The following is a 16,518-nucleotide window of genomic DNA, read 5'->3' on the forward strand; positions in this document are numbered from 1 at the left end:
AAGGCCAAACGCAAACGGGCGTTAACCTTCCAGAGTCCCCCTGCCTCAGGCCAATCCAAAGTCCATCACAGTGTCCCTCTGCATTCAAGACAGATACCTCAGGAAAAGTGCTTTGTGCAGGGAAAGTTTCTCACAGTTACAGTGTGGGAGAACTTATGTGGATTGACACTGACCTGGGAAGCAACTCCACAGAATTTCCTTTGTGTGAATTCCCCTCCAATCTGATGCCGGCGGCGCCGGCGGGAGAGAACAGTCCAGGGAGAGAGATTTACTTTAAGGGCAGTCATCGCTTTCAGAGGAGGCTTAACCCAGGACCCACACCAACAACAATTAACATTGTGATAAGAATATGTGAACTCTTGGACATTATGTGGCCTACTGCAAGAGGTCTCCATGAACCAAAGAGAAACAATGTCTGGGGTTTTCTTCTGTGTAACATTACATATATTATTTATAAGATGTATGACGAAATTTTATGTTTATTGTCCTGAGAAGTGGAGTGACAGGAGCGTCAGAAAAATACAAAATATGCCCACATGCTGTATTATACACAAAAGACTGTTGAAAGCCACACACCCTTGTTTTCATACTCCTGTTTGGAGAAGAAGTATCTGCTTTTCTGGAAGTCGGCTTGATGTTGTTTGCACTCAAGTGTATTATTCTGTGTGGTATTTTTTGGTTTGAAGATGGATATTAGCTTGTCAGTATTAAGCATTTTAAGTTTAAGTTTTAAAGGTCCATTATTTGTGTTAAATAATGTTCGACAATTCAATTTCAAAAGTAAAATAATTTTGGGTCAGTTCTTAATTCAGTGAGTCATGAATTTCCACATACATACATACACATACAAATATATATATATATATATATATATATATATATATATATATATATATAGTCAACCGCCATAACAGTCACTTCAAGAGGAGTGATAGAAACAGTAAAAAGGTAAGAGTGCTGTTATCACTAAAATATTGCACAGCTATCAGGCAATCAGATTCAAGAACCAGAAAGAACTGTTGTGTGTATGTGTATAATTGAATATATATATATATATATATATATATATATATATATATATATATATATATATATATATATATATATATATATGCACACAGTAGTTAAAAGTTAAAGGTTTGAAAACATTCCTTTATTTTTTAATGTTTCTGAAAGAAGTCTCTTCTGCTCACCAAGGCTGTATTTCTTTGATCAGAAATACAGTAAAAACAGTAATAATGAGATGTAAATCATCTGTTTTCTATGTGAATATATAGTAAAGTGTAATTTATTCCTCTGATCAAAGCTGAATTTTCAGCATCATTACTCCAGTCTTCAGTGTCACATGATCCTGCAGAAATCATTCTGATATGATGATTTAATGCTCAAGAAACATTTATGATTATTATCAGTGTTGAAAACAGTTGTGCTGCTTCATATGTTTCTTTCTTCTTCTTTTTTATTTTTTTGTGGAAACCATGATACACAACCATTTGAGACAGAAAAGACGTTAAAAAGAATTTCAAATAAATTCTGTTCTTTTTACATTTCTATTAATCAAAGAATCCACACAAAAATCTATTATGGTATTCCACAAAAATATTAAGCATGCAAAAATGGTTCTCAATATTGATAAAAAAAATAAGTCTTATTAATGATTAATAATTCTTAATAAATAAGCATCCAATAATAATTTAGCACAAAATCAATATTTTACTATGATTTCTAAAGGATCACGTGACACTGAAGACTGAAGTAATGATGCTGAAAATTCAGCTTTGATATCTGAAATAAATTACACTTTAAATTACATTAAAACAGAAAACGGCTATTTTAAAGTGTAATAATGTTTCACAATATTACTGTATTTTTGATCAAATAAATGCAGTTTGGTATGCTTAAGAGACTTTTTAAAAAAAAAATAATTAAAAAACTTTTGACCGTTACTTTATACACACACACACACACAGCATATGATATAATAAACACAGAGCTACACCAAACAATGGTGCGTGTATTTATGACAATATTACTATTACTACAATATTACTACTACATGATGTTACAGTAAGAGGTAAAATCACTTACCTTGGAGTTTGTGTTACATTCCACACATCCTGTGATCCTCTGTGTCCTTTAAAAGTAGAAAACGCACAGTGGATAGGTGACAGTTAAGTGAATGAATGCGACTGTTTGTTTTGCCGTTTGGATCTACCTTGTTACTTAAAATATATTGTTAAACAAATACGCAAAAAGAAAACTCTTACCGGCACAAACCAGCACAAACGGAGCACAAACGATCGAGACTATTTTGAGTGAATTTGGAGCATGTTGGGGGGCTGGTGACGTCATCGCCTATAATTTAAAGTGTAATATTTTAAAAACGGAAGCAGCACAAATGAAACTTTCACCGGCACAAACCAGCACAAACGAAGCACAAACGATTGAGACTATTTTGGCTGAATTTGGAGCATGTTGGGGGGCTGAGTGACCTCAGAATGACCACCTAATATTCTTTTAATATCTGAAAAACTGAAGCAGCACAAACGAAATTTTTTATGGCACAAACCAGCACAAACGGAGCACAAACGATCGAGACTATTTTGGCTGAATTTGGAGCATGTTGGGGGGCTGGTGACGTCATCGACCTATAATTCAATGCCTAATATTTTAAAAGCGGAAGCAGCACAAACAAAACTTTCACCGGCACAAACCAGCACAAACGGAGCACAAACGATTGAAACTGTTTGGGGTGAATTTGGAGCATGCTGGGGGGCTGGTGACGTCATCGCCTATAATTTAAAGTCTAATATTTTAAAAACGGAAGCAGCACAAATGAAACTTTCACCGGCACAAACCAGCACAAACGAAGCACAAACGATTGAGACTATTTTGGCTGAATTTGGAGCATGCTGGGGGGCTGAGTGACCTCAGAATGACCTATAAATATTCTTTTAATATCTGAAAAACTGAAGCAGCACAAACTAAATTTTTTACGGCACAAACCAGCACAAACGGAGCACAAACGATTGAGACTGTGTTGCTGACGTTTTGCGTTGGGTGGGGGGCCAACTTCACGCAGGTAAAAAACGTACATTTCCTGAAGAAAATGTGAATGGTGCTTGCAGTGGCAAAACTATGCTAACATAATTACCATCCTGCTAGGATGTTTTTAGCAAGATGCTAACATGATTAGCATGTTGCTAGCATGATGCTAACACCCTTAGCATGCTGCTAACATGTTTTAAACAAGATGCTAATCATGTTAGCATAATGCTAGCAATATGCTAACATGATTAGCATAATGTTAGCATGATGCTAGCATGATTACCATGTTGCTAGCATTATTTTAACAAGATGCTAATCATGTTAGTATTATGCTAACAACATGCTAACATGATTAGCATAATGCTAGCATGATGCTAGCATGATTACCATGTTGCTAGCATGTTTTTAACAAGATGCTAACATGATTAGCATGTTTGCTAGCATGATGGTAACATGATTAGCATGCTACTAACATGATGCTAACACAATTAGCATGCTACCAGCATGATGGTAACACATTTTTACTAGTTTGTGTCATGTTTAAACCCTAAGCTATTCACTATTAGCATGTAGCTATTCACTGCTAGCATGTGTAGCATGTTGGAAGTCCAGTTTGCTAGCATGAGTCAAAAGAGCCAACCGCCATGTCTCTATGATGCTCTGATGCAGAGATATAGATCTTGCTAAATGGTTGCTAGGGTACTCTGTTTGGTTGCTAGGGAGTGGCTTGGCAGCTACCAATGATGATACTCCAAAGGCTGCTTGACAATATAAACCAACCCCCATGTCTTTACGATGTTCTGATGCAGAGATATAGATCTTGCAAAACGGTTGCTAGGGTACTCTGTTTGGTTGCTAGGGAGTGGCTTGGCAGCTGCCAGTAATGATAAACCAAAGGCTGCTTGCCAGTATGAATGATATAAACCAACCCCCATGCCTCTATGATATTCAGATTTGAAGATATCTGCCTATGCTTTGGGTTGCTAGGGTGCTCTAAATGGTTGCTAAGGCGTGGCTATGATGTCTTTAAGGTGATTCGTGATTGGCCGTTTGCTGCCCCGAGTCAAATGAGCCCACCCTCATGTTTCTATGACACTTCCTATCCAAAGATATTCCTTTGATCTTTTTCAATGGAAGTCTATGGAGCTTGTTGCTATGGTGCTCTATATGGTTGCTAGGGCGTGGCTTGATAGCTTCACAATGATCCTGAGAGACTGATTGGTTGCCTGAGTGAAAATGAGCCCACCCCCTTGTCTCTATGTCATTGTGATCCAGAGTTATGTTCAATACAAAATCCCTATGTAATTTCCCATAGTAGGAAAAACACAGTACTTCCTGGTTCATGGGCACGGCTTCACCATAGTATGTCTATGGGGCAAATTTGGGCAGCTCTTGCGCCCCAGGGGTACAACTTACACCCCATTTTGAGGTATGGTCTGAGAGAGCCTGTCAGCCTCTTCAAACGTGGTAACTCACATGTTTCTACGAAATTCTCGTTAGGAGCTATGACTCGTCAAAGTTCGTCGCAATGTTAAGTCTATGGGATTTTTCGCCCGATTTTTCGCCCGCCGGACGAACATCGTACACCCGATCGCTTATAAAAGTCATAGCACACCACTCCTCAATGAGCCGGTCGATTTGACACCTCATTCATGGGTCTATGACAAAAACTGCGGGAGGAGTAGCGCGCAGAAAAAAAAGTGGAAGAAGAAGAAGAAGAAGAAGAACTAGAATGTACATTTCCTGAAGAAAATGTGAATGGTGCTTGCAGTGGCAAAATTCGGCACCCGGTTGCTAGGGTGCTGTAATTGGTTGCTAGGGCGTGGCTATGAAGTTGCTGTGTCACACTTATTGGCTGGCCGAATCAAAAGAGCCCAGCCCCAAGTCTCTATGACCTTCTGATCCAAAGATATGATCTCACAGATTTTGACCCAATGTTAAGTCTATGGGAGTTTTTTCAGCCGTTTTTTTCGTACGCTGTGCGAACATCGTACACCCGATCGCTTAGAAAAGTCATAGCACACCTCTCCTCAATAAGCCGGTCGATTTGACACCTCATTCATGGGTCTACGACAAACGCTGCGGGACGAGTTACGCGCCAAAGTTTTGTTCAGGTGAATAGTAATTACAATACTAGAATGTACATTTCCTGAAGAAAATGTGAATGGTGCTTGCAGTGGCAAAATTTGGCACCCGGTTGCTAGGGTGCTGTAATTGGTTGCTAGGGCGTGGCTATGAACTACTAATTAGCTGCTTGATAGGCCGAGTCAAAAGAACCCAGCCCCAAGTCTCTATGACCTTTTAAACCAAAGATATGATCTCACAGATTTGGCCCCCATGTTAAGTCTAGGGGAGTTTTTTCAGCCGTTTTTTCGTACGCTGTGCGAACATCGTACACCCGATCGCTTAGAAAAGTCATAGCACACCTCTCCTCAATAAGCCGGTCGATTTGACACCTCATTTGTGGGTCTACGACAAACGGTGCGGGACGAGTTACGCGCCAAAGTTTTGTTCAGGTGAATAGTAATTACAATACTAGAATGTACATTTCCTGAAGAAAATGTGAATGGTGCTTGCAGTGGCAAAATTTGCCACCCGGTTGCTAGGGTGCTGTAATTGGTTGCTATGGCGTGGCTACAAATTACTTATTAGCTGCTTGATAGGCCGAGTCAAAAGAGCCCAGCCCCAAGTCTCTATGACCTTCTAAACCAAAGATATGATCTCACAGATTTTGTCCCAATGTTAAGTCTATGGGACTTTTTTCAGCCGATTTTTCGTCCGCTGTGTGAACATCGTACACCTGATCGCTTAGAAAAGTCATAGCACACCTCTCCTCAATAAACCGGTCGATTTGACACCTCATTCATGGGTCTACGACAAACGGTGCGGGACGAGTTACGCGCCAAAGTTTTGTTCAGGTGAATAGTAATTACAATACTAGAATGTACATTTCCTGAAGAAAATGTGAATGGTGCTTGCAGTGGCAAAACACTGGACTCGGTTGCTAGGGTGCTGTAATTGGTTGCTAGGGCATGGCTATGAAGTACTAATTGGCTGCTTGATAGGCCGAGTCAAAAGAGCCCAGCCCCAAGTCCCTAAGATCTTCTGATCCAAAGATATGATATCTTAGATTTTGTCTCAATGTTAAGTCTATGGGAATTTTTTCAGCCGATTTTTCGTCCACTGTGCGAACATCGTACACCCGATCGCTTAGAAAAGTCATAGCACACCTCTCCTCAATGAGCCGGTCGATTTGACACCTCATTCATGGATCTACGACAAACGGTGTCGGACGAGTAGCGTGCCGAAATTTTGTCCAGGTGAATAGTAATTACAATACTAGAATGTACATTTCCTTAAGAAAATGTGAATGGTGCTTGCAGTGGCAAAATTCGGCACCGGTTGCTAGGCGGTTGCTAAGGTACTTGGGGTGGTTGCTAAGGTGTTGCTAGGCGGTTGCTAGGGTGTTCTGGGCGGTTGCTATGGTAACCTGGGTGGTTGCTATGGTGTTACCAGGTGGTTGGTAGTTGCCACAGATAGTTACTATGGAGTTTCTATAGAGTTCTTAGCATGTTCTCAGCCCACTTTAGCACTTAGCTAATCACTATTAGCATGTAGCTATTAACTGCTAGCATGTGTAGCATGTTGCAAGTACAGTTTGCTAGCATGAGTCAAAAAAGCCAACCCCCATGTCTCTACGATGTTCTGATGCAGAGATATAGGCATCGCTAAATGGTTGCTAGGGTACTCTGTTTGGTTGCTAGGGAGTGTCTTGGCAGTTGCCAATGATGATACTCCAAAGGCTGCTTGACAATATAAACCAACCGCCATGTCTTTATGATGTTCTGATGCAGAGATATGGATCTTGAAAAACGGTTGCTAGGGTAATCTGGTTGGTTGCTAGGGAGTGGCCTGGCAGCTACCAATGATGATACTCCAAAGGCTGCTTGACAATATAAACCAACCCACATGTCTTTACGATGTTCTGATGCAGAGATATAGATCTTGCTAAACGGTTGCTAGGGTACTCTGTTTGGTTGCTAGGGAGTGGCTTCGCAGCTACCAATGATGAAACTCCAAACGCTGCTTGACAATATAAACCAACCCCCATGTCTGTATGATGCTCTGATGCAGAGATATAGGTCTCGCTACACGGTTGCTAGGGTACTCTGTTTGGTTGCTAGGGAGTGGCCTGGCAGCTGCCACTGATGATACACCAAAGGATGTTTGCCAGTATGAATGATATAAACCAACCCCCATGCCACTATGATATTCAAATTTGAAGATATCCCTCTATGCTTTGGGTTGCTAGGGTGCTCTAAATGGTTGCTAGGGCGTGGCTATGAAGTGTTCAAGGTGATTTGTGATTGGCCGTTTGTTACCCCGAGTCAAATGAGCCCACCCTCATGTTTCTATGACACTTTTATCCAAAGATATTCCTTTGATCTTTTTTAATGGAAGTCTATGGAACTTGTTGCTATGCTGCTCAATATGGTTGCTAGGGCGTGGCTTGATAGCTTAACAGTGATCCTGAGACACTGATTGGTTGTCTGAGTGAAATGAGCCCACCCCCTTGTCTCTATGACACTGTGATCAATAGTGAGTGAGTGACAGAAATGGTTTCTGAGGGCCTGCGTGTGTGAGTGTGTGTGAGAAAGTGACAGTTGAAATTCAAATTTCTGAAGATTCCGCCATTGAAAGTCAATGGGACTTTTTTGGCCGCTTTTTCGTCCCCTGTGCGAACATCGTTGGTCCGATCGCTTATAAAAGTCATAGCACACCTCTCCTCAATGAGCCGGTCGATTTGACACCTCATTCATGGGTCTAGGACAAACGCTGCGGGAGGAGTAGCGCGCAGAAATAAAAGTGGAAGAAAATGAGTGTCTGTGTCTGAGAGAGAAAGGCTTCTAAGGGCCTGCGTGTGTGAGTGTGTGTGAGAAAGTGACAGTTGAGAGAGACGGAATGTTCGTGAATTTGAATTTTTCAATGTAAGTCAATGGGACTTTTTTGACCGCTTTTTCGTCCGCTGTGTGAACATCGTTGGTCCGATCGCTTATAAAAGTCATAGCACACCTGTCCTCAATGAGCCGGTCGATTTGACACCTCATTCATGGGTCTAGGACAAAAACTGCGGGAGGAGTAGCGCGCAGAAATTGTGTCCAGAAGAAGAAGAAGAAGAATAATAAGTATGAGCAATAATAAGAATGGAGCTTTGCCTTTGGCAAGCACCATTAATAAGTATGCTAAGAATGGAGCTTTGCCTTTGGCACATTTCCTGAAGAAAATGTGAATGGTGCTTGCAGTGGCAAAATTCGACACCGGTTGCTAGGGTGCTGTAATTGGTTGCTAGGGCGTGGCTATGAAGTCACTACTTATTGGCTGCTTGATAGGCCGAGTCAAAAGAGCCCAGCCCCAAGTCTCTATGACCTTCTAAACCAAAGATATGATCTCACAGATTTGGCCCCCATGTTAAGTCTATGGGAGTTTTTTCAGCCGTTTTTTCGTACGCTGTGCGAACATCGTACACCCGATCGCTTAGAAAAGTCATAGCACACCTCTCCTCAATAAGCCGGTCGATTTGACACCTCATTCGTGGGTCTACGACAAACGGTGCGGGACGAGTTACGCGCCAAAGTTTTGTTCAGGTGAATAGTAATTACAATACTAGAATGTACATTTCCTGAAGAAAATGTGAATGGTGCTTGCAGTGGCAAAATTCGCCACNTCAGCATGTAGGCTCTGGTCTTGCTTGGGATGATATGTATGAGGTTTCGTCTGAATATGATAAAGCATTGCAGAGATACAGCCATAGTGTGTTCTGATGTGTTTTCTTGGTTTGCCATTTTGATCATTTGTGTCAGGTTTACTTTGTCATAATCTCTATGTATTAAAACTCCTTAGTTTATTCATTTCATTGTTACTAATTGTTTTACTTAGTTTAGTTTCATTTCATTTTGCTTTGGTTTCTGTTGGTATTGGCTACACCTTGGCTCCTTGTTATATTGGCTCTACTCTAGCCTGTCACTTGGGTCCCACATCCAGACTCCACCTAACTGTGTCATCCTCCTGGCTCCATAATGGACTTCCGAACCATTGGCAATGTATGCATCCTCCAATGTTCAAACAGCTTCCCTAGGGTCCTTCATCTGTCCAGCTTCTCCATTATCATCCACTCGAAATGGCATCTTCTTGGTTTGCACATCTTCCAACTGCACCTTGACCCTCAGATCCACCAGCATCACCTTGCTTCTCTAACATTTGGGCTTCATCTTGGTGTCTAGTGTTCCTGACTCCATCTTCAATTGTTGTCTCCCTGGCTATGCATTACTCTGCACCAATTAAGGCTCCACAATGGTTCTTCATCTGTCTTGCTCCATCAAGGTATCTCAATTACTATTGAATATTTCCTTTTTTTCCCCTGTTTTTTTTGATCAAAGATTTGATGTTAACAAATTGAGTTTTTATAAATGACTATGTCTGCGCTATCCAATCCTTTAGCTACATTAAAGTCCTCCATGTATTCAGTTTTGACATCTTTATCGCTTCCACTTGTTCCAGCTCAGTTCATGTTTACATTTGCCTTTAAATCCAGCAGCATCAGACTGGTGCTCCAGATCTCTGGCTCTCTCTTGGTCTTCAGCCTTCCTGATTCCACCTTGGTCTTCCATTTTCTCAACTTCACCGTGATTTGCACTGCCTAAGTCTCCAATTTTGGTATCTATTTGTATAACTTCATCAAAATATCTCAGTCTGCCATATTTACTGAACAAACTATCTTCTGAAACACTTGATATAAATACATTTATTGTTTGTTAATACCGTTTTGCATATGTTTTTAATTTATATGTTAAACTTCCTAACATCACATAAAACCAGAGTAAACAACAACATTTTGTTGCATTGTGTTGTAGGACTATGCAGACACTACATGTCATCTGTCACCTTCTAGTTCTACCAGAAAGACTCAGGAGGTAAGATAAAGAAACAATGTAATTTATTATTAATCAGCAAGCAAAATATCACAAAATAAGGTTCTTTGGTGTAAACCCTGTCTGTAGCTGACATCCTGACTTTGCGTTTCCTGCCTGAAGATGAAGGCAGGGGCATAGCCGATCCCTAAAAAATATGGACAGCAACCATCCTAATAATGGAGGGCAGGATGGAGGGGAAGGTTGGCGTTAGCATCTGCAAACTCAGACATGTGTAAGTACTGATGTTTTATAGTCCAAGTGTTAGATAATGATTTGTTACATCTGAACTAGTAAATATAACATAACATTTGAGTAATTACGACAAAACTTGTGCAACAGCTTCCTTTTACAAAAGTGCGTTTGCTTGCATCCTCCTTTCATTTGGCTTCACTGAGGTCCTCCATCATTCCAGATTTAAGTTTGTACTTTCCACCAACTCCACCTTGGTCTGGAAATATTCCAGCTACACCTAGGTCCTCTGGTGCAGCATTAACTCTCTACTTGTTCAACCGTCTAACTACATATTGGTCTCTAGTTTGCATGACTCCACATTGGTCTTTTGTCTTTCCAGCTTCACCTGGTTTGCACCACCTACTCCACCTTGAGTCTGCATTTCTATAGCTCCATGAAGGTATCCCACTCTGCCATTCTTTCTCAAAAAAACAAAACAAACATTCATACTTACAAAGACTTGCTGTGAGGAAACTATTATTCATAAATGCTTTTTTGTCATATGCATATTATTTGTTGATATTCTTAATATTGCATACAACTACAATAACCAACAGAAATTTATTCTTTTGTGTTGTAGGACTATGAGCACACGACATATCATCTGTCAACATCTACTTTGCAACACTAGACGGTGCCTGCAGACTTTAACTGTTTGGCACCAATGTAGCCCTTTATCTCTCATACTCCACTATTGTTGTCATGTGTCCTAATTCTGCCTTGGTGTTTCTTTTTGTGTTTCTGAACTGGTCTGGACTACTTAAGGATCTCCTTTGTTTTGCATTCTCTTTGGCTCCATTAAGGCATCTCACTGTTCCATTTTGCTGTTGCGTATTTTCTACTGTGTTATCATCTGTTTGTTTGTTTGTTTCTTTGTTTGCCTATTATGCTCTATGTCTGGTTTATTTCATTGTTATTACTATATATTTATTCTCTTTTTTGATTCCTTATCAATGTATGTAATTAATAATACATTTTTTTATATTTTCTTTATTAGTCTGTTTTCATTCATTGAAACAATTTCTAAATACAGAAGTGCTACGTATTGTTAATAAATTCTATTAATTGTCATAATTTTTGCAATAAATGAAAAGCTTTTATTTATTTCTTTATTTATTTCTTTATTTATTTATTTATTTATTATGATTATTATGATTATCATGTATTGCTGATTGCCTGTTTTGCAGCCAGTACTACAGCTAGTCTGATTTTTCTTACTATCTAGTACTATCTAAGCAAGTACAATATATATTTCTGTCTGTGATAGGCAGCATTACACTGTGCATTTATCTTAGCCATCCTCCATCCCAGTATCACATTTCTAGATATGCTACAGACGTCTTTTGCTGTTAACCACTGTCACCTCCTTTCTTATGGAGCAACTAGTTTTGCATTAGCAGCTGTTTCCTTTCTGTGTTTTCCTGGTGTAGTAGAGCAGATCTATGTACTTGCAGATCTACTCTGCCAAAACCAAACCTATTTACATCTGCACAACAACTACTTAATAAAATGTTTCCACTTATTCTGAGAATTGACATGCCTTAAGTTTGTTTTTGTTTTTTACCTTTGAATATTTTTTACTCTTTTCGTAATTTAATATTCATTGGACTGAACTGTTGTTAGACTAGTACCTACAATAACAGGAGTCTTTAATAAAATTAAATATATGATATATTTACTGTTTTACCCGTTATTGATGTATGGTAATATTTAGTTGAATGCTTTTCATAGTTTATTTTAATGTTCATCTTCTACCTTAGGTGTTTGTGGTGCACATATTGTAAAGCTGCCTACTCCACTTTAATCATTGATGTATTTGACATTAAACAAAATACAAAGAAACCAAAAAGAAGTGGTTTGATATTTTCTGATTAAAAATATATATCTTTCAAGCAATTTTCAGAGTTTCTGTTTTTCTAAAAATGCACAAACATTTTTTCTATATTATCCAACTAACCTACGCTACATAATATTAAAACTTTTCTCTGACAAGTACCAGAGCTAGGTTACTAATGTTTTGTTAATAGTGGTCCAACTACCAAAGATGAATTAAACCCCTAATGAGTATAACTTGCAAATCCTATCAGCCATTTTTTAATTACAGAATAAAAACTGTTATATTAATGTTACTTACTAGAGGTAGTCACATCAAAAAAAATCTTTTAAGCTTAATGTTTTTTTGTTTTTTTTAGAATATATAAATAAGTTTCCATCCATTTAAGTGCATATAAAATTGCATATATGTAATTGATTTGAGTATAGTGTCCTCTCCATCAAATTTATCAAATGTTGATAAATCATTACATGTTTAACCTTTATAAAACATAGTAAAACATATTTTTTAATTCGCCAGACATGATTGAATATATTGCTATCCATTTAAAATGAATAGACACTTTTTTGTTTCAACATAATATATATTAGACATGAAAATGCTCTATTAAAACATAAATAGTTGTAATTCAAGAATGCTTTGAAATATAGACCAATGGTTCTTGTTCGAAAGAACACACTTGTCAAATTATTTTAGAAGTGAAATAAATGATAAAAGTTAAATAAAATAACTTATAGAAGTCTAAGTTCTGAAAATGAAAATGTAAAAATACAATTGCTTATCTTTTATAATATTCTATTGCAATCATGTTTTACTCTTAAACTGCAAGAATGAAAAAAACAAAAAACACCATTCTAAATTTTAGGTTGAAATATTTCAACAATTAGCTTTCAGTAACATTTTGTTTGGGTGCAATACCAAACTTTTTTTAGTAGATGACACTCAGGCTCCATATCTGACGATTTAAGGCTGCCTCAAGTCAACTCACCTTAACAATACAGTAAAGTTATACATTTTGATCAGTTCATTGTTAATTTCACTTCCTGCTATTATATTATTTCATGATATGTATAAAGCTGTTCTGCAGAAAAAAGTTATGTTATACTTCAGCTCTGTTCAGTTCTTATTCAGTAGACTCAGTGCATTTAGATAATACCAATAATACTAAAAAATATAAGGGGTCCTCAATCAAGCTAGTCATAGAATAAAAACAATGGACAAAAAAAATTATGAAAAGCAGATAAACCAGGCAACATAGCTGAAATCATCAAACTAATAGCAACAGTGTGCAATTAAAGACCTATTTAAGTCATTTTAAGCAAAAGAGCTGAAAATCATCACTCTGTTATATTTATAAATTCATAAAGATTTACTGGTTATCAATTTTCTACAATACATGGCGCTATTACCACATTCATGGTGGTGCTGGCTTGAAACTTGAACAGCTTCTTCAAGGCATTGTGCTGATGACCCATACTGAGTTTCGTAACAATTCGCTAATGCGTTCATAAAATACAGCATTTTTGCACAAATTTCAGAATGGCCAATAAAGGAAATTGGATATCATTTGACTCGGCATGCATTAGACCAGCTGCAACAGTGAGCAATTAAAGACCTATTACGATCATTTAAGGCAAAAGAGTTGAAAAATGATATATACAGTCAATAATAAAGATTTAATGGTTTATCACTTTGACTAATATGTGGTGCTGTGACCAAATTAATGTGGTATGGTCAGAGTGAGGTAACAATGACACTCGCTAAGGATATGACTCCCGTGAAAATAAGTCAACCAGATCAAAAGTTATAAGCATATGAAAAAAAAACACTAGGTGGCGCTGGTTTGAAAGTGCTCAGGCTCCTTCGGGACCATGTGCTGATGACCCATACCGAGTTTCGTAACAATATGCTAATGCGTTCATAAAATACAGCATTTTTGCACAAAATTAAAAATGGCCGACAGCCAAAATGGCTGCTATGGGAAAATTGGATATTATTCGACTCGGCATGATGCCCCTAATCTAACAAGACCAAATTTATGCTTTTTGGACAAACATATCTGAAGCTATAAGCAAAAATAATGGCTATTTTGGCTTTTTTGAATCTCCAGACCAGTAGGTGGCGTTGCGACGAAACTCATCATGTAGGCTCTGGTCTTGCTTGGGATGATTTGTACGAAGTTTGGTGTAAATATGATAAATCATTGCAGAGATACAGCCATGAGTCCAAACTGAGTGCTCTGCGTTAAATTAATTTGCGTGTTTTTTGATAATGGTTGAGTTTATCAAAAAGCTTTTGATAACTTTTTGCCAGAATGGTCTGAAGATGATCTGGTTCAATTTTCATGATAGTCAGACCAACAGCCTAGGACGAGTTCGAAAAAGTAAGTTTTTCGCAAAATTCAAAATGGCGGACAAACCATAAGTCGAAACCTAGCATGTTTGGTATCGTTAGACTCAGCAGGGATTCAGAAGTCTAATTTCATGACTCTTTTGAAAATAAGTTGACCACACCCATATTGATAAGCATTTGAATATTTAATTTTACCACTAGGTGGCGCTGGTGCAAAACTTCTTAGGCTCGTTCAGGGCATCGTGCTGAAGACCCATACCGAGTTTTGTGACGATATGCTAATGCGTTCATAAAATACAGCATTTTAGCACAAAATTCAAAATGGCCGACGGCCAAAATGGCTGATATGGTAATAATGGATATCATTCAACTCGGAATGATGCCCCAAATCTGACATGACCACATTTATGATTTATGGCCAAACCATTCAGAAGTTATTAGCATAAATAGCCATTTTTCATATCTCAGGACCAGTAGGTGGCACTGCGCCGAAACACTGCATGTTGCCTCAAGTCATGCTTGTGATGACATGTACAAAGATTGGTCAGAATACGATAAATCGTTTTGGAGATATAGCCTCAAGTCTGATTTTGCGAGCTCTTCGTCGAATTCATTTGTGCCCTATTCGAGAACGGATGGATCTATCGAAAAGCTTTTGATAACTTTTTGCAGTCATGGTCTGAAGATGATCTGGTCCAATTTTTGTGAAAATCGGAGTAACGGCCTAGGAGGAGTTCGAAAAAGTAGGTTTTTCGGAAAATTCAAAATGGCGGGAAAATTTTCATGACGGAAAATGACGTCATATAGTGCAATCGATTCGTCTTGAGCCAAGGAATCAGAGGAAAAAAGAATTTTGTTTCTAGCCCATACGGTTCAAAAGTTATTAGCATAAACAGAAGTGCAACTTTGGACAGCTGGTGGCGCTAGAGGGATTGAGTTAGAGACTCCAAATTGGCTATGGACACAGTTCAGACTGTCCTCTAACTGTGTGCCAAATTTCACAACTTTTTACCATACGGTTCTATGGGCTGCCATAGACTCCAAGAGCGGAAGAATAATAATAATAAGAATATAGCTGCAGCAGCATGGGGCCAAGCCCGGTGGCACGCCACCCGGTGGCTTCAGGGCAACTGTGCACAGCGGGCAAAGCATTTAAAACGGTTAAACATCAAAGGGCTATGTCAAATTCACTCCACATTTACTGCACTACAAGGTGCCGCTAGAGCCCCTCCTCCCTGCCCATTTCAAAGTATTACATGTGCCAAGTTTTAACATTATTCTGATGAATTTTGAAGCAAATCAGGTAAAAATAAGAGGGTGATCTCAATGTATGCTGAAAGTGACACATTTCCTGCTGCCAGTTGGTGGCGCTATAACTTTGACTCACAATAGTCACATCTATGTAATCAGCCTTGTACGACGAACACTCAGCAGAAGATTCATCAAAATCAATTAATGTATGCAGAAGTTATAACACTTTGTTTCCCTTTTCTTGCTATAAATTCGTTGCCTCGCCACAGCCAAACCATTTGAGATATCCAAAATCCGTTTGCAATTAAACAACTTCAGTGTATTAGCACCAAGTTAAAAAAGTTTGGTGTAAATTGTATAAATCCTGTTGGAGTAGTAGTATTAAATTCAAGGCCTGTTTTTTCAAAAAATTTACATTCAAACCAAAATAGCTGACTTCCTGTTGGTCGGAGCTAATGAATATAAATTAGAAAATTGTCCGGCTTGATGAGAACAATATGTGTACTGAGTTTGGTGACTGTAGGAAAAACTAACCCCCCCACTTTTGTCAAAAGGTGGCGCTACTGAGCCCCTCCACCACGCCCATTTCTATGGCTTTGTCCATGTCTACTGGTTGACAATATTGATGTGTGTGTCGAGTTTCATGCAATTTGAAGCATGTTAAGAGCCTCAAAAACACTCAAGAATATTATTACAGTTTGACCTGTTGCCATGGCAACAATATTTCAAATATCAAAAATCCTGTCATAGGTCTACATCTGCTGTGTATTGACATTACACTGATGAAGTTTGAAGCAAATCAGGTAAAAATAAGAGGGTGATCTCAAAGCA

At 38.5% G+C, this 16,518-nt stretch overlaps 1 long non-coding RNA gene across 3 annotated transcripts; it reads left to right on the forward strand.

The window, feature by feature from the left end:
- Positions 1-8,792: 8,792 nt before the first annotated feature.
- LOC125261229 lies at positions 8,793-12,883 on the forward strand. 3 transcript variants are annotated; one of them, XR_007183253.1, is made up of 6 exons: positions 8,793-9,429; positions 9,641-9,762; positions 9,960-10,019; positions 10,107-10,251; positions 10,591-10,650; positions 10,831-12,883. It is a non-coding gene; the product is annotated as an uncharacterized LOC125261229 (long non-coding RNA). The 3 variants fall into 3 exon arrangements; XR_007183254.1 differs by having other exon boundaries at positions 10,140-10,251; XR_007183255.1 differs by having other exon boundaries at positions 9,644-9,762.
- Positions 12,884-16,518: the final 3,635 nt, after the last annotated feature.

Source organism: Megalobrama amblycephala, unplaced genomic scaffold (genome assembly GCF_018812025.1).
Source record: "Megalobrama amblycephala isolate DHTTF-2021 unplaced genomic scaffold, ASM1881202v1 scaffold373, whole genome shotgun sequence".
Lineage (NCBI taxonomy): Eukaryota > Metazoa > Chordata > Actinopteri > Cypriniformes > Xenocyprididae > Megalobrama > Megalobrama amblycephala.